Source organism: Talpa occidentalis, unplaced genomic scaffold (genome assembly GCF_014898055.3).
Source record: "Talpa occidentalis isolate TD23 unplaced genomic scaffold, MPIMG_talOcc4v2.1 talOcc4.5, whole genome shotgun sequence".
Taxonomy (NCBI): Eukaryota; Metazoa; Chordata; class Mammalia; order Eulipotyphla; family Talpidae; genus Talpa; species Talpa occidentalis.
In genome coordinates, this window is record NW_023604861.1 from 45,408,885 (window position 1) to 45,431,513 (window position 22,629).

The 22,629-nt window shown below is 41.0% G+C and overlaps 1 pseudogene; it reads left to right on the top strand.

Annotated features, from left to right (window-relative positions):
* Nucleotides 1-7,921: 7,921 nt before the first annotated feature.
* Nucleotides 7,922-21,516, top strand: LOC119258515 (pre-mRNA-splicing factor RBM22-like; annotated as a pseudogene).
* Nucleotides 21,517-22,629: the final 1,113 nt, after the last annotated feature.

A 22,629-nucleotide genomic window follows, 5' to 3' on the forward strand; every position in this document is an offset into this window, starting at 1 on the left:
ATACCTGATAATAACTCTGCACCTCTCTTCCTACCAAGCTGTGAGCTCCTGAAGGGTAGGCCAATTGAATTCACGTGCCCACCCCAAGTGCGTGCCTGGCACTCAGCATGGAACAGGCACGGAAAACAAAAGAATGAAGAGGCCAGAGGGCTACCAAGGACAGGTTCCTGGAAAGCCTTGTCCATTCCCCTGAGGGTGACCAACCACACTGTACTCTCAGAGGATGCTTCGGTTACACCTCAGATCCAGGAGAAAATCATGCATTGCCTGCCTGCTTAAGGGTGTTGTATCCAAGCCTCTACTGCTTCTACTGTTTCTTTTTATCCAGTTTTGTTGAACAATAATTGACATACATCACTGTATAAGTTTAAGACATACAGTATGAGGTACAGTATGATGTACATATATTATGAGATGATAACCAAAATGTCATCTAATTTCTCTCTCCTCCTATAGGTATACTTTTTACAAAAATGAAAATTTTTCTTCTGTGATGAGAACTCTTAAGATTTTTGTCTTTTTGTCTTTTAACAACTTTCCTATATATCATAGAAGAGTGTAGGTATAGTTGTCATTTTATATATTACATTCTAAAAATTTTTATCTTATACCTGAAAACTGGTATCTTTTGACCACTTTTCTCTAATCCTTCTTCCCCAGCCCTCTGCCTCTGATAACCACAAATCTGTTTTTCTATTTTTTTCTTTTAGATTCCACATAGATGTAAGATCGTATGTCATTTGCCTTTCATTGTCTTGCTCATTTCACTTAGCACAATGCCTGCGAGGTCCTTGCATATTGTCACAAATGGTACGATTTCTTTGTTTTGTTTTTTATGGCTGAATAATATTCGTGTGTGTGTGTGTGTGTGTGTGTGAGATGTGTCACAACTTGTTTATTCATTCATCCATCCATGGACATGTTTCCTCATATCTTGATGGTTGTAAATAATGCTGTGATGAACATGGGGGTGCAGACATTTTTCTGAGGTGGTGTTTTCTTTTCTTTTGGATATATTCCCAGAAGTAGAATTGCTGGATCATATGGTGGTTCTATTTTTAATTTTTTGAGGAAACGTCATGCTGTTTTCCATAGAGGCTGCAACAATTTACTTTCCCATCAACAGTGTGCAGGGTTCCCTTTCCTCCACAGCCTCACCAGCATTTGCTATCTCGTCTTTTTGATAAAATCATTCTAACATGTGTGAGGTGATATTCCATTGTGGCTTTAACATGCGTTTCTCTAATATGCAGTGAATCTAAGCATCTTTTCATGCCTCTGCTGGCCATCTGTATGTCTTCTTTGGAGAAATGTTTATTCAGAAATGTTAATTGGATTACTTGGGCTTGTTTTGGTTTTGGCTTTGAGTTGTATAAATTCTTTATATATTTTGGATAGTAACCCCTTATCAAGTATATGAGTTGCAAAATTTTCCCATTCCATAGATTAGCTTTTCATTTTGTTCATCAAAGTATACCAACACTTTTTAGTTTGCTGTAGTTCTACTTGTTTATTTATGTTTTTTTAAAGATTCATTTTTATTTATGCATACAAGAGCTGCAGTGCAGGCCAGAGGTGTAGGGGGTAGGGTGAAAGGATTCACCAGAGACAGAATGGGGAGCAGAACAGGTGGATCCACTGAAATACACTGCTGAGGGATGCAGCGGGCAAGACAGGAGAGGTCTGCTGTGCCATGTGCATTACTCTCTGGCTGGCTGGGAATTGAACTCCTGCTGCAGTGGCTGGCGATGGCCTGATAGAGCTGTCTTTAACCCCAGTGCCACCAGGGAGGCCCACCCCTCACCCCCACCTCTGTTTTCACCCTTCATCTCCCTGGATGCCTGAGATCTATGGTCAGCTTTCAAGTGTTTGTTTTAAGGTTTGTCTTTTCCTGACACTTTGTTTAGTTTCTATATATTCCATACACAGGTGAAACCATCCAGTATTTTCTAGCTTAATTAACCTAGCATAATCTCTTCCAGTTCCATCCATGTTGCTGCAAATGGCATGAGTTTGTTTTTTTTGATCACTGAATACTATTCCATTGTGTATACATAGTACATCTTCTTGATCCACTCATCTGTTTTGAGGCATTTAGGTTGTTGCCATATCTTGACTATTGTAAATATTGCTCAATAAATACAGCAGTGCAGGTTTCCTTCCAAATTAGTGTTTTTGTGTTCTTTGGGTAGATACCTAGGATCGGAATTGCTGGGTCATATGGCAGATCCATTTTTAGCCTTTTGAAGAACCTCCACACTGCTTTCCATAGGGCTGGATCAGTCTACAGTCCCATCAACAGTGTAATAGATTTCTTTGTTCTCCACTTGTTGTTTCTGGATTTTTTGTTATGGGCCATGAAGTGGCATCTCATTGTGATTTTTATTTCAATTTCCCTGATGATAAGTGATGATGAGCAATTTTTTTTCCATATGCTTGTTGGCCATCTGCATGTCTTTTTTGGAGAAATGCCAATTTAGCTCTTCTGCCCATTTTTTGATTGGGTTGTTTGTTTTCTTTTTGTTGAGTTGTGTAAGCTCTTTACAGACCTTCCATATCAGTCCCTTGTCTGTATGGTTTACAAATATTTTCTCCCATTCAATAGGAGAGTCTCTTTGTTTTGGTTACTATCTCTTTTGCTATACAAAAGCTTTTTAGTTTGATGTAGTCCCAGTTGTTTATTTTCTCCTTTGTGTTCCTTGCTGCTGGGGATGAGTCCACAAAAATATTTCTGAAATTTAGGCCATGGCATGGTTGGCCTGTGTTTTCTTTTATGTATTTTATGGTTTCAGGTCTTATATCCAAGTCTTTTATCCATTTTGACTTTATGTTTCTGTATGGTGTGAGATAGTGTTCTGCTTTTATTCTTTTTGTGCGTGGAAGTCTAATTTTCCCAACACCATTTATTGAAGAGGCTCTCCTTATTCCAGTGTACATTGTCACTCCTTTGTCATAGATCAGTTGTCCATAAATGTGTGGTTTTATCTCTGGGCTCCCAATTCTGTTCCATTGGTTGGGGAACACAAGCAACTCATAGCTGACTTACAGCAAACAATGCCACAAGATTGTTCATCTAAAACACAATTTCCTGGGGCCTCCCTGGTGGCGCAAGGGGTTAAGCACAATGCTGTGAAGCTGTCCGCAGCCACTGCAGCATGAGTTCAATCCCCGGCCAGGGAGGTACCCACATGGTGCAGCAGACCTCTCCTGACTCACCTGCTGCTCCCCTCAGCGGTGTACTTCAGTCTGTCTGCCTGTTCTGTTCCCCACTCTGTCTCTGGCGAATCCTCGCACCTCTGGTCTGTACCCCAGTTTTTGTATGCATAAATAAATAGATCTTTCAAAAAAAAAAAAACCAACATAATTTCCTGGTCCTGTATTCCCTCCAGACTTGACCATGGGTCAGCTCTTCTTTATGAGTCTCCTGAGGTGTTGTCTGTACCTTTCATCTTCACTGCTTCCTCCACCATTCTCTTCATCCCTCAGTATTCCATTACATTGCTCCTTTCAAGGTCACCAGTGATATCTCTGTAGCCCAATCCAATGGTCAGCTCTCAATCTGCATCTTTTTGACATGGGCAGTCTCTTTCTTTTTGACTTTCAAATTTCCATACTCTCATTTCTTATTTGCTTTACTGGATGTTCCATCTCAGTCACCTTTGCTGGATCCTATTTCTCTTCCTAACCTCTAAATGATTGGGAGCCCTAGCCTCAAACTTTGACTGTATTCTGTAGTCTTCTCTATCTGCACATGCATCCTGCCCAAACCCATACATTTCAATACTGTGTAGCTTTGTCTTGTCCAATATGGTAACCTCTAGCTATCAATATTGTGACTATTGAGCGCTTGAAATGTGACAAGTTCAGATTAAGAGTTGTTGCCCATGCAAAAACACCACAGATTTTGAAGAGTTAGCATAGGGGAAAATGCAAAATACTTCATTAATCTTTTTCTATTGATTACAAGTTGAAGTGATAAAATGCTGACTCCATTGGTTTTAGAACACATTAAAATTAGTGTCACTTATTTCTTTATATATATATGTATGTATATATATATTTAAAGATTGATTTATTTATGCATACAAGAGATGGGGTGCAGGCCGGCTGAGGCGGGGTGGGGGGTGGAGGGATGAGAGGATTCACCAGAGATAGAGTGGGGAGCAGAACAGGTGAATCTACTGAAATACACTGCAGAGGGGAGCAGCAGATAAGACATGAGAGGTTTGCTGTGCCATGTGGGTCACCTCCCTGGCCAGGGATCAAACTCCTGCTGCACTGGCTGTGGATAGTTTCATAGTGCTGAGACTTAACCCGTTGCGCCTACAGGGAGGCCTTGTTTCTTTTTGTATTTTTAAGCAACCACTGGAGATTTCAGATACCTCTGATCTATATGTTGATGGCGTTTAAATTTTTATCTCTATCTTCTTTTCTCTGCATCTTAGAGTAGTGTATTTTTTATATATAGATATAGATATATAAAAATATAAATATAGTAGTTTCTATTTCTCTGGAGAATTGCGACTAATACATATATATACATAAATATATATATGTTTATATGTGTGTGTGTGTGTGTGTGTGTGTGTGTGTGTGTGTGTGTGTGTAGAGAGAGAGAGAGAGAGAGAGAAATTTCAAGTAATCAGCCACACTGTTGTGGCTGGCAGGGAATGGCAGGTCCAAAATCTACAGGGTAAACTGCAGATTGCAGACACAGGGTTGCAGTGTCAAGCCTGAAGGCCATCTGGGCACATGGGTCCTTCATCAGGAAGTGTCAGCCTTTCTTTTAAGGTCTTCTTCCTATAGGATGAAGCCCACCCACACCAATCTGCTTTACTCAAAGTACTAATTTAAAAGTTAATTACATCTAAAAAATACCTTTATAGCAATATCCAGACTGGTACAGGACCAAATATGTGGGCATTGTGCCAAGCCACGTTGACACATCAAATTAACCATGATGAGTGTTACAGCCTACTTAGCATTTCCACATTAATGTCTAATGGTCATCTTAAACTTCATGTTTCCCAACAATCCCCTCTATTCTGACCCCAAACTTACTCCTACCCTATCCCATTATATAATATACTATCCCCATTCACCAAGTTGTTCCACCCAATTCTTAGGAATCATCCTTGACAAATCTGTTCCTTCATTTCTCAGATCCATCAACAAGATCTGCCAGCTTGGCTGCTTGAGTAGGTGCTGACACTGACAATGGCCACCCTGACCCAGGTCACCATCACCTCTCACCTGTGTATGACGGTTCTCTAAACCATCTCCTGGCTCCCCCTCCCACCCACCTTCACACAAATATCCTCAGCAGTTACAGTCACCTATTAAAAATGCAAACTTTACCATGTAAACCCTGGCCTCAAAATGCTGAAGACTTTCTGTCATACTCAGAAAAAAATTGGAAATCTTTATTAAAAGCCACATGATGCAAAAACCAGTTCTTGCCAATTTCTCTGACCATCTGCTCCACTACTTAACCCTACACGTCCTGGACTTGCAGTTTTTCTCTGAACCTTTGCACATGCAACCCATTGCTGGGACCACTCTTCTCCCTGGTCTTGTGCTCCTTCCATTCACCCCGCCCCTTTTTCTTAAGCATTAAAGTATCATGTCAAGTGTGTGCTCTCAAGGATCACCTCCCTTGAGCCAATCTCTCACTTCTTTGCATGTCATTGGAATGATTTGGCTGTGCCCCTCTGTGTCCATAATGGACAAAGCCAAGAGTTGATCTCACCGACCACATGCTGCTAGGCTGCTAGGCTGCTGGGTTTCAACTCCAGGCCGCACCCAACCTCTCTGCAAGTCTCAGTCTCTCATCAGTGACACAATAACAAAAGCTTCTATTTCATACATTTGTTTTGGGGGGGTGGTGCTTAAAGCAATAATCCTGGTACCAAATAAATATTCAGCAAATGGCAGCTAAGATACTACTATTTTATTAGTCAAACTCTCAGATAAGGAACTGAGAGCCATATAACAACCAAGTAGTAGCCTATAGTCCATGTTCGTGATTGAATAAGTATCTAAGGGGAAGAGTTGTTTTTTTTTTTTTTTAAGATTGATTTATTTATGCATACTAGAGCTAGGGTTTATGCCAGAGCAGTTGGGCATGGTGAGAGGATTCACCAGAGACAGAGTGGGGAACAGAACAGCAGATCTACTGCAATACACTGCTGAGGGGAGCAGCAGGCAAGACAGGAGAGGTCTGCTGTGCCATGTGGGTCACCTCCCTGGCCCAGCCAGGCAATCGAACTCGTGCTACAGTGGCTAGAAATAGCTTGGTAGCACTGTCTTTAACCCCTGCACCACCAGGGAGGCCCCAAGGAGAAGAGTTTTTATGGTGGGGGAGGGTAAGAAATGGTGGAATGCATAACCCAGTTTTTAAGAGAGAATAAAGTCTCATATCAAACACAAAGTTGTTGGTCCTCCCTGGTGGTGCAAGGGGCTAAGATGCAACCTATGAAGCTATCAGCAGCCACTGCAGCACCAATTTGATCCCTGGCCAGAGACCTGACCCACATGGCACAGCAGACATCTCCTGACTCACCCGCTGCTTCCCTCAGCAGTGTATATCAGTCAATCTGCCTGTTCTGCTTCCCACTCTGTCTCTGGTTAATCCTCTCACATCCCCCCCACCTCTGGCCTGTACCCCAATTCTTGTATGAATAAATAAATAAATCTTTAAAAAATAAACAATTATGGAGTTGTCAAAGGCTATCAAGCTTTATTGGGATTGAATCATCACTACCATGTAGTCTTTCAACTCAGAATGTTGGTCTTATGGTCCCAGCAAATGACATACTGATTTTAAGGTGAAATTTGTTATAATGGCAAGTAAACAGTACATTGGGAGAACAGGCTTCTCAGGGCACTGTGCTTAATGGGAACAGCACTCTAATCAGTGAAAAGATAGAAGGAAGCAACCTATTCCCTTAAGTGACTTTCTAGATATAGAGAATTGTAATTTCAGACTGCTAATAGAACTGCTTTTCCGGTCTCATCTCAGAACCACTGCTTCCAATCCTTGAGAGGTGCACAATCGGAGGAGTACTAAGGGGCTGCAGACAGAAGATGTCCTAGGAATTTTAAAAATGTGGAAGCAATAAAGAAAAATTGAACACTGAATTTGCATATAACTCAATATTTTTTTGCTGATGCAGAAGGTAATTTAGAATCTTGTGTTGCTTCAAGGTCATTATACTAGAGGAAACTTACTGTGTACTGTAAATGGACAGATGTTCACATTAACACATTAAGTGTTAATCATTAACAGCTTCCTGGGCAACAAGGGCTGATTTGTCAATAATCTCTTCCATTTATTGGATACCCTCTGTGCCAGGAGCAATGTTAAGCCCTTTTCTTACATTTTCTTATTTAATTCTTTCTGATACCCTGTGAGGTTTGCATTATGGGGAAACTGAAACTTAGATGAAATCGCCTTCACACAGTTAAGCAGGTAAAATGACCAAATCTGAAACTCCAACACAAATGTATCTAATTTGAAAGCAATAGCTTTTTTTTCTTTCCTTTTTTTAATAGATTATTTACTTATGCATACAAGAACTAGGGTACAGGCCAGAGGTGTGGAGGGTGAGAGGATTCACCAGAGACAGAGTGGGGAACAGAACAGGCAGATTGACTGAAATACACATCTGAGGGGAACAGCAGGCGAGTCAAGAGAAGTCTGCTGCGCCATGTCGGTAGCTCCCTGACCAGGGATCAAACTTGTGCTGCAGTGGCTGCAGATAGCTTGACAGGTTGCATCTTAACCCCTTGCGGCACCAAGGAAGCTCTGGAAGCAATTGCTTTTAGCCACTACTCTACACTGCCTAGAAATACCTAGACTGTGTTTTGATGAACAATGAGCCAAAGACAAGTCCACAAAGGAGACAGAAAATAAGCGGTCATGAGGATAACAGGCAAGTAAGATATCTGAAATGATCATTTACTTCACAACTTGGATGAACTTTCCTTGTTGGAAATAGCAATATCATATAAAATAAACACCATCCTATATGGAATGCTATAAATTTCTTTAAATCCAGGGTTCGGACTCATGTGACGTGGGGTTGATTTGATCAATGGGAAACTAGAAACTTGCCTTGTCTATGTTGTAATCATTGTTACCGATCAATAGTGTAATAACCATTCTGGTAGACCAACATATTATTTCTATTCTATTTATGAAAACAGTCCTCCAACTTTCTTATGTTCAACTTTAAATTGCTTATACTTTATTAGTCATGGACTCTAGCAGGAAATGAATGGAACCCTCAAACTAGATAACTGAGGAGAGTTTAGTTAAGGACTATTCACAAAAGTCTGGGCAGGTTTGAGGGAAACCAACAAGGCTATGGGAACAAGGCTCGTTGGCTTACCTGCACAGATTTTATACATTATACCAAAAAAAAATCTGGATTTCCTGATTTTCTTAAATAATACATAGATCTTGACACATGACTCTGTATCTGGGACTGAGGGTCTGTTGCCCCCTAGAGGGAAGACAGAGATGTGCAACATCCATTTTCCCAAGGTCACTCCCATTCTTACTTGTTATCAACCAAGTGCCAGGCCTGTGTAAGCAACTCTGATTTATACCAACTAAGAGAGGCTGATGCAACTGAGTAGAAAGATCAATTTTAAGCTTTCTGACAACCAAGGCAAACAGAATTGGACAGGGTCCCTTGCATCATAAAACTAAAAATACCATTCATGAGAAAAATACCAATTTTTCTAGTTCCAATTTTTGAGAAGAAAGGCATATTAGCTCCTTTTTATTCTACAATTTTAATGTGAATTTTATTGAGGTGTTTTAGTGTATAACATCAAATACGTTTTAGGAGTACTACATTATACAATGACATTTTTATCCACTACATTGTGATCACCAGCAAATGTCTAGTTTCCATCCATCACCATGCACTTGACTCCCTTTTCCCATTTCACCTGCCCCCCAGGTTCCTTTCTCTCTGGTAGCCACTGATCTGTTCTTTGTATCTAAGAGTTTGTCTTCCTCATTCTTTTGCTTTATTTCATTATATTCCAAGTATGAGTGAAATCATACAGTATTTTTCTCTTTCAGATGATTTATTTCACTTAGCATAATCCCCTCAAGAATCATCCATGTTACAAATGGCGAGATTCCATCTTTCTTCATATCTGAGTAGACTCCATTGTGTATATTTACCACCTCTTATTTATACTTCATCCATCAAAGGGTGAAGATTGTTTCCATATCTTGACTATTGTAAATAATGCTACAGTGAACCAGTTGCTATCCATATCTTTCTAGTTGGTGTTTCTACTATCCTTCGGACAAATACCCAGAAGGGGAATTATTGTATTACCTGGTAATTCTATTCTTAATTTGTAAAGGACTATCGAAACTTGTTAGTAATGAGTCCCATAAGGAGCTCTTCTTATTAGTGGTATGGAGAGTCCTATGACTTTTGATTATCACATAAAAATTCAGTCCAAGGAGAGGAGAAGACCAGCAAAGGAAATAGGTGGAATGACTGATTTTATGTACTTTATGGCTATTGGTGCCTTGGTTCTGCTCAAAACTCTTCAGTGATTCCCCACTGACCCTGAGCCAAGAGTTCTCAACAGGGGGAAATGAAAATGCCCCTTTCTCTCTTAATTCTCTGAGGTCTACCATCTATTTTTCATGCCAATATGCAAAGAAAGTAGAATTGTTGGATCCAATAGACCTATCTCCCTATTTAGCTCTCTCCTGCTTTATGATTGAAAGGTCATTTTAAGGAGTGCCACATACTCCAGGAAAACAGGATTTCCATGGATACCAGGGTTTTGCCTCAAGACACATGAAGACCTGGATGGAGGGTTGCCCTTTCCTTGCCCTGCACTTCTCTCCCAGTTCTGCCACAAGGTCAAGGAACAGGAAGCTTATTAGTTTATGGGGAGAGCCGCTTCTCCCAAGCATTGGGAGAGAAAGCTGGTTTGCAGGAAAAGCTCATCCCCCCAATTCCAACATCAACAATGATTTGTCATAACTTGGGAGTTCCTATACTAACTGGCTATGGAAGTGAACATGGAAATGGCTGCTGGGGACATGCTCTAATGGGGTTTGTTCCTCTAATGGTAGAAACCCATGGGCTCAGATGGCCTTTCATGTAGGGGTATCTGACCTCATTCCCCCCGACTCCCAGTAAAAAGAAAACCCTTATAGACCTCTTGATACCATTCCCTTACTGGAACTTACAGGTCAGCAGGGGACAAAATTGGTAATAGGATGGACAGGATAAGCATCAGAAAACATCAAGCCACCCTGTGACTTACAGACCCATTTACACTGTGCTCTGTGATTTTGGAAACCTTCCTGCCCTTTGCTTTTCTGTCTTCAGGAGAAAAGAAAGGTGTCAAGGAGGCAAAGTCATCCTGTAAGATTCTTGATTGCGTCTCCTGTGGGCATTCCTGTCCCTCTGTAATAGACCGAATGTTGTGTCTCCAACAGTCATGTGTTGAATCCTAATTCCCATTCATGTATTAGATCATAAGGGTGGAGTCCTAAGTGGTAATGGCCCTTATTGAAAAAAACCCCAGAGAGCACTCCTGTTCCATCCATTACGTGAGGACCCAGGGACAAGTTTGTCATATATGAATCAGAAAGGGGGTTCTCACCAGCCACCACATCTGCTAGGATCTTGAATTTAATTTTCCTACTCTCCTGATCTGAGAAATAAATGTTTAAGCCAGGCAGTTTGTGACATTGTGGTATAGAAGCTAAAATAGACTGACAGATACTTGAGTCCAGTATTTGCTGACTATGCCCCGAAGTGTGCAGAGATGTGTTCTCAGTGCAGTCTTAGGCAGTGGCATGGTATGGAGGATAACAGTTTGAACCAGGAAATTTAGTCCCTTCTCTGCTTCTAACCTGTCTATTAACTTAGGGAAATCAGTCAGGTCCTCAGAGTTTAGGACACTTTGTCTAGGAAACACATTTTATAGTATGTTGGATTATATATGTGGCCTCAGAGTTGTTTTGGAGCTGTAGCAGTCAGTGATTCTGTGAAACTAATTGTTAATTGCATGATGGACTTAATTCTAGAGACCATGCACAATCCAGTAGCCCAGACAATTTTCCATGGAAGAAAGAAAAACACTGCTGTGGCTTCTTCCTGTTCCTAGCAATGACTCACATTTAATCTCACTGTAATAACAGAGCAGTCATTTCTACACCTCTTTGTAGACTGTCATGTCCGATTATCAGGGGGGTGCTGAAATACTGCAGTGATGTAGCTCCTTCTGGCAAGTCTGGGGAGAGAGGTACACATGGGAGTCCTCCCCTAGGGAATACCTATCAACAAAAAAACACAGTGGTTTCTTAGGCTGCTACTTACAGCTTGAAGCCCTTTTTCTCCCTAAGGTTCCATGCTTTTGAGATTCTGGCTGTATTCAACAGACATTACATTAAATCCCCACAGACAGGAAATACAAGGTCCCTGCTGCACACATTACAGCAAGGCCATGCTGGGCCAGCAGATGGGCTCTCTCATCTCCTGAGGACCTAAGATCTGGCTCCAGGAAGGGGACCAAACTGGCTGGCAAGCCCTCCCCGACTCCCCCAACCCCCTGTACACCTGCCTTGCTGGAGTCAGGTCTAGAAAACGCTCCTGCCTTCTAGTTGGAGAAAGAAAACAAAATGCGTTCTAGTATTTCCTCTTGTCACTGCAGGGTATGTTTTCAAATCTTGCAGAAAAACAAATATTCTCTTGTAAACATAGGACAAATGAATATATGCAAATGAGTCTAAAACTGGTTCTTTTGGGGCTATCAATTCTTCCTCAGCTCTTGTCTTCAGAGAGGAAAGAAGCTGAAGCTCTTGTCTTCAGAGTTCAATGAATTCCACACCCTGTTAGGTTACTCACAAATTGCTAGGTTATCAAGGGAGTGTTGGGGCATAGAGTATCTTTTATTGTCTGCCAGCCACAATTTCACATACTATTAGAATTCGATATTAACAATGACTTCTTGGAGACAGGAAGTGTCAGAAATTTCCCTGCGCAGAAAAATGAGGACCAATGGATTTCTTAATAAATATGTGCACTGAGTACTTTTGTGAATCCAAGCTCACTGATACTGAATGAGAATTAAATTGACTATGGTCTTGGTTTTCCAAAGCCAAGTCAGAACAAGAAGTAAACCAAATGTTTTCTCTGAGGGGTGGAATTGCATAGCCAGTTCTTGATGGGAAGTGAGCTAGTGAAACGTTCTAATTAATTCCATTTCTCCCAGGAGCACCTTGATTCATACTGGTTATCTTGGAGACAAAACCAGAGCTCCTAATAGTACTTGAATGCGATCTCTTTAAAACTATTAGTGATTAGGGTATATTATGTATTCATTTAATAGGTACAGGCACTGCAGATACAATAGGTATGACAGCCCCAGTTCTACCATTTTATATTAGTCTGGAGATGATGAAAGAATGTAATAATTATAGCCTGATCATCATTATACCATAGGAACCCTGGAGACAAAGTTCCTCAAAGTAATATCTAAGGTGATACCTGTCAAACGCAAACTGTCCCCTGGGCAGATGAAGGTGGGTGTATTTGTGTTCCGGACAGAAGGAGCAACATAAGCAAAAGCCCAAAAATAGGAAGAACATGAAAGAGTGGGCATGAGAGTATAGGGCAGCAAGTCAGGGATGGATGGGTGGTGAAGAGTAACTGATACGAGCCTGGCAGGCGTTGGAGGTCTTGAAAGTGAAACAAAAGAATCTGGATTTTGCTCTAGATCAGGGTTCCCTAGCCTTGGCACTCTTGTACATCATGGGATATTCCTAGCTTATGTCCACAAGATGCCAGTAGCATTTCCCCAATCATAACAATCAAAAATGTGTACAGGCATCGCCAACGTCCTGTGAGGAGCAAGATTTTATAAAATTTCATAAAAATGTTTAAATAATGAAAATTATTTGACAGCACTTGGAAATGAGTAACTTGATTTTCTTGCAAAACAGCTAAGCCTGCTGGTCCTGGTGAAAAAGTCAATCTCTTCCTTATTCTAGTGTGTAGGTAAAGTCTGCCTCTGAGAATGTACCAAAATAAGTAATCCAAACTTTTTTGGGAAAAAAAAAATCTGCATTCATGACAGTACTTACTATAGTACTACTTATTAACATGAAAAAAATAAGAAACACTTTAAATATATAATGAGAGGGTAATGGTTAAGTAAACTCTGTAAATCCCATATAAAGAATATTATTCAACTACTACAAATGATGAGAAAATTCTAAGTTTACTGGGGGAAAAATCATAATATAAAATAAAGTAGTATTCGTGTATCTCAAAAAAAAAAAAAAAAAAAAAAAAAGGAAACCTTAGCAGAAAGGTGCAGGATCATGTATTTTTTTTCCTAAATTTTCAAGTACATAATCATATTTTAATCAAATATTATAGAAATATACATCTTTCCATGGAAAAAAAGTATTTCACTGACCCACTAGATCTGGGAAAGACTTGAAAGAAATCCATGTTTAGAGAATCTGTTAGTTTAGTGACTAAGCATGAGTCATCTGGGAGTCAGCCCAGCATGAGCCTTGTGAAGTAGTTGTTATGAAGGCTACAGCTTGCTAGGTAGTGTTAATAGATAAAAGTGTGGTTTCTAGAACTCCTGCGGTTCTTTGAACTGGCCAAGTAACATGGAGAGTTTCCTACTCAGAACTGCATGTTACGCCCACCAAACAGTATCTAGGGGTGAGAGATCAAGGCAGTGAGGGATCTGAGCATCTCATGATGGAGAAGCTGAAAGAGATGGGAAAGAGATGTGGCAATGGCCTGTGGTTGTCCTGAGGGATTTGGAAAATTGGAACTTTTTTTGTTCTTAACATCTAATCCCTCCTCACTAGGAAGTTCATATCTTTATCCAAGAGTGACCAAGGAAAAGATCACTCTTCTTTATCTGTTGTCCTGGTTCTGATACTCTACATGCCAGACACCGTTTCATACCCGGGGCCAGTGGACAATGGAATCCCTTTCATCAGGGTTGATTTGCCAACCTGCCAATTTGAAGAACTCCTCATCGTTATTTTACAGTTATAGCTACTACTCTTCCTACTTTGCTTCTGTATAGATCCATGCTATGCTAAAGTTGTCATTCATTCATGTCACATATATTTTCATGAGTTCCCACCACTGCCAGCCCAATCAAAACAGGTGAAATCTTTGCCCTCACTATGGTCTGTCTCTAACAGGACAGGAAGTGCAAATGTTCACCGGATATTTGTATCTATTAACTTATTTAAATCATCCCAACTCTATTGTGTAAGCACCATTATTATCTCCTGCTTAAAGATGAGGAAATAAATGGAAGCACAAAGATGTTAAGTAACTCATCTGAAGACACAGGACTGAGGGTCCTTATTTATCACACACTAGCTTTGTCTCTGGTGTTTTGAGTTTACAGAAACCCCATCCTCCTCTGACTCTGCTGCTGGGGGTAGGAGGTGTCAGAATGTTTAGAGAATGAAAAGAATGACTTTAAAGTGGGATGATACTTGAAAAATTGATGACCTGTAAATGACTTTCTGTGTTCCATTATAGTATAGACTCTCAAGCGGTCTTGGGCCAGTTACAATTTTTAGAGTACAGGAATATAAAAGATATCTCTACAAGTCAAATGTTTTATTACATGTACCATACTTTGGGAAACATTTCCTCACCAACTTGAATTACCGTTAAGTACAGGCTAAGAACCAGCACCATGAAGAAAGTGTCTCCTGTTATAAAGCAGGAGGACCTGGAATGGCTGTCTACACATGGATTCAGAAAGCAGAATTTGTATTGTCAGTATCATTTCATAATAACTATTACATGTATTAGTGCATTTACTAACTTTTTATGGGCATGAATGTAATAGAAATGCTGGATACCCTGTTAATATTAAGTTGCCTGCAAGCATTGTTATGGTTTCTGATACTCAGTATAAGATATTGGAAAAGATTCTTTTTGAAGATTTATTTATTTATGCATACAAGAGCTGGGCTACAGGCCAGAGATGCAGGGGGTGAGTGGATTCACCAGAGACAGAGTGGGGAACAGAACAGGCAGACTGACTGAAATACACTGCTGAGGGGAGCAGCGGGCCAGTCAGGAGAAGTCTGCTTTGCTGTGTGGGTTGCTCCCTGGCCGGCCGGGGATTTGTGCTGCAGAGGCTGCAGATTGCTTCATAGTGTGGAGCTTAACCCCTTGTGCCACCAGGGAGGCCTGGAAAAGATTCTTTTTTTTTTTTTTTTTTTTTTTTTTAAAGATTTATTTATTTATTTATACAAGCACTGGGTACAGTCAGAAGCATGGGAGGGTGAGAGAATTCACCAGAGCCAGAGCGGGGAACAGAACAGGCAGACTGACGAAGTACACTGCTGAGGGGAGCAGCGGGCGTGGCAGGAGAGGTCTGTCACGCCATGTGGGACCCTCACTGGCGGCCGGGGATCGAACCGGCCCTGCAGAGGCTGCGGGCAGCTTCGCAGCCCAGCACTAAACCGCTGAGCCACCAGGGGAGGCCCTGGAAAAGATTCTTAATGAGGAAGAATTTTTTTCTAGCCTCTGATGTCAGAGGTTAAGTAAGAAGATATGCTACTTATGATACTTCCATGGAGCTATTTTTCTCTTAAGTATTATATTCTTTTGTTTTTAAAATTAATTTTGTTAATTATTTCACTCAATATTTCTTGCACTCCCACTATTTGTCAGAATTTTGTCTGGGTCCTAAGGATCATAGATAAATAAGACTGAGTTCATATTTTAGGGGAAGGGGTGGAGAATAGTGAATAAAGGATACAATTAGATGTATAACAAAATGTCAGTTGAAAATAAGACAGACTATGAGTGGAGAAAATGAAGGGGAACAGTGGTTTTAGCGGATCACAAAGCAGCAAAGCAGAACATTCCTGAGGAAGTGACATATACTGCAACTGGAATGATAACAATGTAAGACTCAGACCTGACAGGAAACAAGCTCTCTGACGCTGAGCAAGTCACATAAGGCCTCTATTTTCTCATCACTAAAATGGAGATAATAGCACCTACATCATAGAGTTTTTACTGATCATTGAGTCTTTGTGCACTTTGAATTCTTCTCCTTTTCTTGTATGTCTCTTTTTCTTACCAATGTATGGCTATCATATCCAAAGAGACACCAAAAGGAAGTATGTGCCTTTCCAAATGATTTTTCTGATGCAAGAACTTATTTTAACTATTATAAAAGTTATAAAAATCCATTCATGTAATTCATTACATACATATTTTTAAAATTTGAAATTATTATAAGCTTTCGGGAAGTTGTAAGAATAGGACAGAGTCCCATGTACCATTCACCCAGCTTCACCACGTGATAATTATAAAGCTTAAAGCATACTCATGGGGAGGGAGCTGTGTTGGTAAAGAATTTGTGGAGACTTTCTGAGTCAATAATGTTCTATCAATATTTTGGTTCTGGGTGATGGTTCATTGGCTGTTTGCTCTTTCCATGTTAAACTGTACCACAAGTTTTTTTTTTTTTTTTTAAGATTTATTTATTTATACCAGAGCTGGAATACAGGCCAGAGGCGTGGAAGGGTGAGAGGATTCACCAGAGACAGAGCGAAGAGCAGAACAGGCAGACGTACCGAAAACACTGCTGAGGGGAGCAGCAGGCGAGACAGGAGAGGTCTGCCGTGCCATGTGGGTATCTCCCTGGGCAGCTGGGAATCTAACCTGCACTGCAGAGGCTGTGGACAGTTTCATAGCTCTGTGCTCAACCCACTGCGCCACCGGGGAGGCCCGTGTACCTTAAGTTTTTGTTTGTTCAATGAGTTGTACTTTGCAATTTATGTAGGGTTAAAAGTGAGAGAACGAGGCAGCAAGATGCTGAGAAAGCTTTCGACAAAGTGCAACACCCATTCATGATAAAAGCCCTTGAAATTCTTGGGATACAAGGAACATACCTCAACATCATAAAGGCCATCTATGACAAGCCAACAGCCAGTATCATTCTCAATGGTGAAAAGCTGAAAGCAATTCCATTAAGATGTGGAACAAGACAAGGATGTCCACTCTCACCACTGCTTTTCAATATAATACTGGAAGTCCTAGCCAGAGCAATAAGACAAGAGAAAGACATCCAAGGAATCCAAATAGGAAAAGAAGAAGTCAAACTATCACTCTTTGCAGATGATATGATAATATACATAGAGAACCCCAAAAACTCCACAGAAAAACTAATTCAACTCATCAATCAATTCAGTAAAGTGGCAGGATACAAAATCAACACGCAAAAGTCAGTAGCCTTCCTATACACAAACAATAAATCTGAAGAAGAAGAAATAAAAAAAAAACATCCCTTTTATTATCGAAACAAAAAAAATCAAATATTTGGGAATAAATCTAACAAAAGAGGTAAAGGACCTATACAAAGAAAACTATAAAACACTGTTAAAAGAAATAGAAGAAGACACAAAGAAATGGAAAGACATCCCCTGCTCATGGATTGGAAGAATAAACATTATTAAAATGGCCATCCTTCCAAAAGCAATATACAGATTCAATGCTATTCCAATCAAAATTTCAATGTCATTCTTCAAAGAAATAGAACAATTATTGATGAAATTCATATGGAATCACAAAAAACCCCGAATAGCCAAAGCTCTCCTGAAAAAAAAAGAAGGGAATGGAGGCATCACACTCCCAGACTTCAAACTCTACTACAAAGCCATAATCATCAAAACTGCATGGTATTGGAACAAGAACAGACATACAGACCAATGGAATCGAATAGAAAATCCAGAAATAAACCCACAGATTTATGGTCAACTAATCTTTGACAAAGGAGCAAAGACTATGCATTGGAGCAAAGAAAGTTTGTTCAATAAATGGTGCTGGGAAAACTGGGTCGCTACATGCAAAAGAATGAAGCTTGACCACTACCTCACACCATACACAAAAATCAACTCAAAATGGATTAAAGAACTAGACATAAGACCTGAAACCATAAAATATATAGAAGGAAATATAGGCGAAACACTACGTGATTTACACATCAAAGACATCTTTACAGACACATCACCCAAAGCAGTGATAGTGAAGGCAAAGATAAACAGCTGGGACTACATCAAATTAAAGAGCTTCTGCACAGCAAAAGAGACAATAACAAAAACAAAGAGAAACCCCACCAACTGGGAGAACATTTTTGCACCCAACACTAATGATAAAGGACTGATCACAAAAATCTGCAAAGAGCTGATGAGACTCAACAACAACAAAGAAATAATCCAGTCAAAAATGGGCAGAAGAGCTAAAAAGAAACTTCTCTGAAGAGGAAATGCAAATGGCCAACAGGCATATGAAAAAATGTTCAACATCACTTGTCATCAGGGAAATGCAAATCAAAACTACCATGAGATACCATCTTACACCAGTGAGAATGGCACATATTAAAAAAAACTAGCAACAACAAATGTTGGCGAGGGTGTGGAGAAAAAGGAACTCTTCTGCACTGTTGGTGGGAGTGCAAACTGGTCCAACCACTGTGGAGAGCTGTGTGGAGATTTCTGGACCTACTAAACATAGAGCTTCCATATGATCCAGCAATTCCACTCCTAGGTATTTACCCAAAGGACACAGAAACATCAATTCCAAAGAACACCTGCACCCCTATGTTTATAGCAGCACTGTTTACAATAGCTAAGCTTTGGAAACAACCCAAATGCCCTAAAATAGATGACTGGATCAAGAAGATGTGGTACATATATACCATGGAATATTACTCAGCATTCAAAAAAGATAAACACATGCAATTTGCAGCAACATGGATGGCACTGGAAGGGATCATGCTCAGCGAAATAAGCCAAAATGAAAAAGAAAAATACCGGATGGTCTCACTCATAGCAGGAATCTAGAAAACTTAAATAAGGGACCAGGAAAACGAATAACTATAAGAAAGTGAAAATCAAAATCAACAAAAAACTACGAACCAGAGACACTTTTTGGGGGCGGGGGTGGGAGGGGAGGGATTGGGGTCAGAATGGGGGGGCTGCAATTGTATGGGGAATATAAAAATAAAATTTATTATTAAAAAACAAACAAACAAAAAAAAAAAGAATGAAATCTGGTGAATTTTTGTTTTCTTTTTTTAAAAAAATATTAAATGGCAGGGTCAGGTTTACTCTCAGCCCCCAAGTCCTTTGTACTGGCTTCGGGCAAAGATACGATTGGTTGCCTTTGAAGGGACATTTCTGGTTGTAAAGACTCCCTGACAATATAGGTTTCGAGCTGAACAGAAGAAATGTGGGTACAAGTTCATCTCCTGTTCTTCTGAGGTTGGCAGCTGAGGGTGGTGCCGGCTTCCTTGGTGGTCTCATTCCCTTCCCTCAACACCCCCATTCCATACAGCCTACCCCAGGGTCTGCAGGGGCACCACCCAGGCTCACATAGGAGTGGGGCCAGGTCCTGAGGGTTACTTGATGACCAAATCCAAGTGGTGATAAGGGGGCCTGGAGTGTGCCCACTCATGCCCAGAGGGCATCCTGGTGAATTTTTCTCTAATCTATCATGTAATTTTACTAAAATGATGACAAAGAGACTTTTGGGATGTATAAGCTCACAGGGAGAAAAATAAAGGATAGGAGATGATGTATTATGGGTTTGGACAAGTGTGTAATGCCTTGTATCCACCAGTATAGTATCACACAGAATATTTTACTGCCCTGAAGATACCCCTGTTCATCTCTCCTCCCCCTCTGGTAATCACTGATCCTTTTACTTTAGGCATCATGTTCCCTTTGCCAGGATGCTGTTTATTTGGGATCATAATTAATATTTAAAATAATGATCATTGTTTTACTGTCATGCTGGCAGGGTTTGGAAGAAAACAGAGATTTAAAGTTGGTGTTCAAGGCTTCCCCGGTGGCGCAGCGGTTGAGCACTGGGCTGTGAAGCTCTGCAGCACTTGTTCGATCCCTGGCCACTGGGTGAGGGTCCCACATGGTGCGCAGACCTCTCCTGCCGCCCACTGCTCCCTTCAGCAGTGTACTTCGTCAGTCTGCCTGTTCTGCTCTCCTCTCTGGCTCTGGTGAATTCTCTCACCCTCCCGCACTTCTGACTGTACCCAGTGCTTGTATAAATAAACAAATAAATCTTTAAAAAAACAAATAAATAAAGTTGGTGTTCAGTCATTTGGGGGGCCTGACGGGATTGTGGCAGTCCTCTCTTCCTGGCCAGAATCTGCCTCTCCCAGGGGCCACTCCCGGGACTCTAACACCTGCAACAGGTAGAACTGAGAGGATGCAGACTTGCCCATTCTGAACTAGGCTTGTCTTGGAGAAAACCCATATCTGCATGACCAAAGAGAAGTTCCATAAGGAATGCAAAATTTGTGCCAGGTCATACACAGTATTTCACTGGTGCTCTGGGATCCATATGTGTCTCAAGAAGACTGAAGTGTGCCACACCTACAGGAAATTGAAGGATGCCTGTCTCACCTGCCTCTTGGACCTCGAGTACTGCCTGCCCAGCCAGGTTGGTGATGCAGTATTGTCTTTGAAGGATGATATGCCAAAGGCAGACATCAACAAAGGTTACTGCACACAGAATGTAGGTAGGGAAATAAATTTCTAACTCTGAGGGATCACAGCCATTTGGCATGCTGGGAAAAGCCATATTAACCAGTGACATGCTACTCATTGCTGCTCAAACTGGCCCGGATCACATCAAAAGGAATGGACCCCACATTTATTCCTTCTGTATGAGAGAGGAGAGGAGTGTCTGCATAGATATGAGAAAACTACAGATCATGATGGTTTCTTTGCTGATCAGAATATCAAAGACCATATTGTGGGACCCATGACCTGGTAGTATAAGCTTCTGAAGCTGGTACCGACCACTCTCCATCTGGAACCCCCAGAGGGCAAGACAATTGCCACATTCTATATTGGTGGCCTGGGAGATACCATTACTGAGAAAGATCTAAGGAATCATTTCTACCAGCTTGGGGAGATCTGGATGAACACCATGCAGAGACAGTGGTGTGCTTTCATCCAGTTTGCTGCCAGGTAGGCTGCCCAAGAGGCTGCAGAGAAGACCTTTCATAAGTTGAGCCTCAAAGGCCTCACACTCAACATGAAATGGGGCAGGTCCCACACAACCAGAGGAAAAGAAGGATGGAGCCCCAGACAGCAATCAAGCTAGAGACTGTCCTAGGACTGTCAGGCGCTCTTCCACCTCCTGCTGCAGAAGAAGCCTCTACCAACTATTTTAATTTACCTCCAGGTGGTCTTCCTGCCTTGGGAAACACTGCCCTGCACCCCCCTTCTTACCATCCCCCACTGGTTTCAGAACACACAAGTTCCACCCAATAGGACCAACCCCTCCCCTCTTTTCATGAGGGCCCTTGACCAATCCACTGTCCTCAGGACCTTCAAGGGATAGGAGCTCATGCTGGAACACACAACAGCCCCTAGCACCTTCTCACCCTCTTAGCCTCTGCAGAAGAAAGGGCACTTTAAAATCCCAGTAAATGAATCTTTGGGATAAATCTATTTTTTCTTCCTTTGTAGTTTCCATGGTAGCTGAACGTCTTCAGATGTGGGCAGTCAGAGAACACAGCCATGCCTTCCTACACTAGTCAAAGGATTGATGGACTTCAAACAAGTTGCCATTAACACATCTGGTGACTACTATAACATTACTAATAAAAGTAAATGCCTCTTTCCTTATCCCTATGGGGAACAAGCAACTGGTGAATTGGAATGTCCAAAGGAGTTACCATCACAATGACATGTTTATTTTGTATCTTTTTTTTTTTGGGGGGGGGGTGGGGGGCAGAATTTGACCTGGGTCCTGTGGGTTAAAAAGAAAAAAAAAGCTTTTGCGCATTTTTTGTGTCAGTTGGGTATATTTCTTTTCTTTTCTTTTTTTTTGGGGGGGAGGGGGGACCCTCGCTGGCCACCGGGGAACGAACTGGCGGCGCTGCAGAGGCTGCAGGCAGCCTCACAGCCCAGTGCTCAACCTCTGCGCCACCAGGGGAGGCCCTGGGTATATATTTCTTTTTATCATCAAAACAAAGACTCCTGACACTAATCATTGTAGTGTCTGAGTATGATTTAATGCTCTGGTCACACCCTCAGAAAGACAGCAGGAATCAGCCCCAGCACAGCTCACATTTTTTCTTACCTCTTCTTTCCTCATTTATTACTAAAGAAATATGATGGTAGTTTTGCCTCTCTAAAATACAAAAAAAGACAATGCCAAAAATTACTTTTTATTCCTATCAATCGACTGAAAACAAATGTGGAGCTGTGTATCAATGAAGAGGTCTGGGAGGAAATAATTTTAAAGAACTTCCTGGAAAACACTTTCACAATCTGTGACACAGAGAGCAGCAGAATGTGTTTGAGTGGAAGACTTGTGACCCTCAGTGGGGCACTGTGACCTTTAGCATTCACCCTCCTGTGTCTTCAATGTCTCATTTTAATTCCTTGCTTTTTGGGCAAGGGGCTCTGTTTGGTCTTAGAATGTTTGGATTGTTTGGATGTAAGTGAATTGTAGATGTTAAAAATTTTTTTTTTGATGTGTTGTGGTTTTTGGTTTGAAAAATTAAAACAGGTCAATTTTCAAA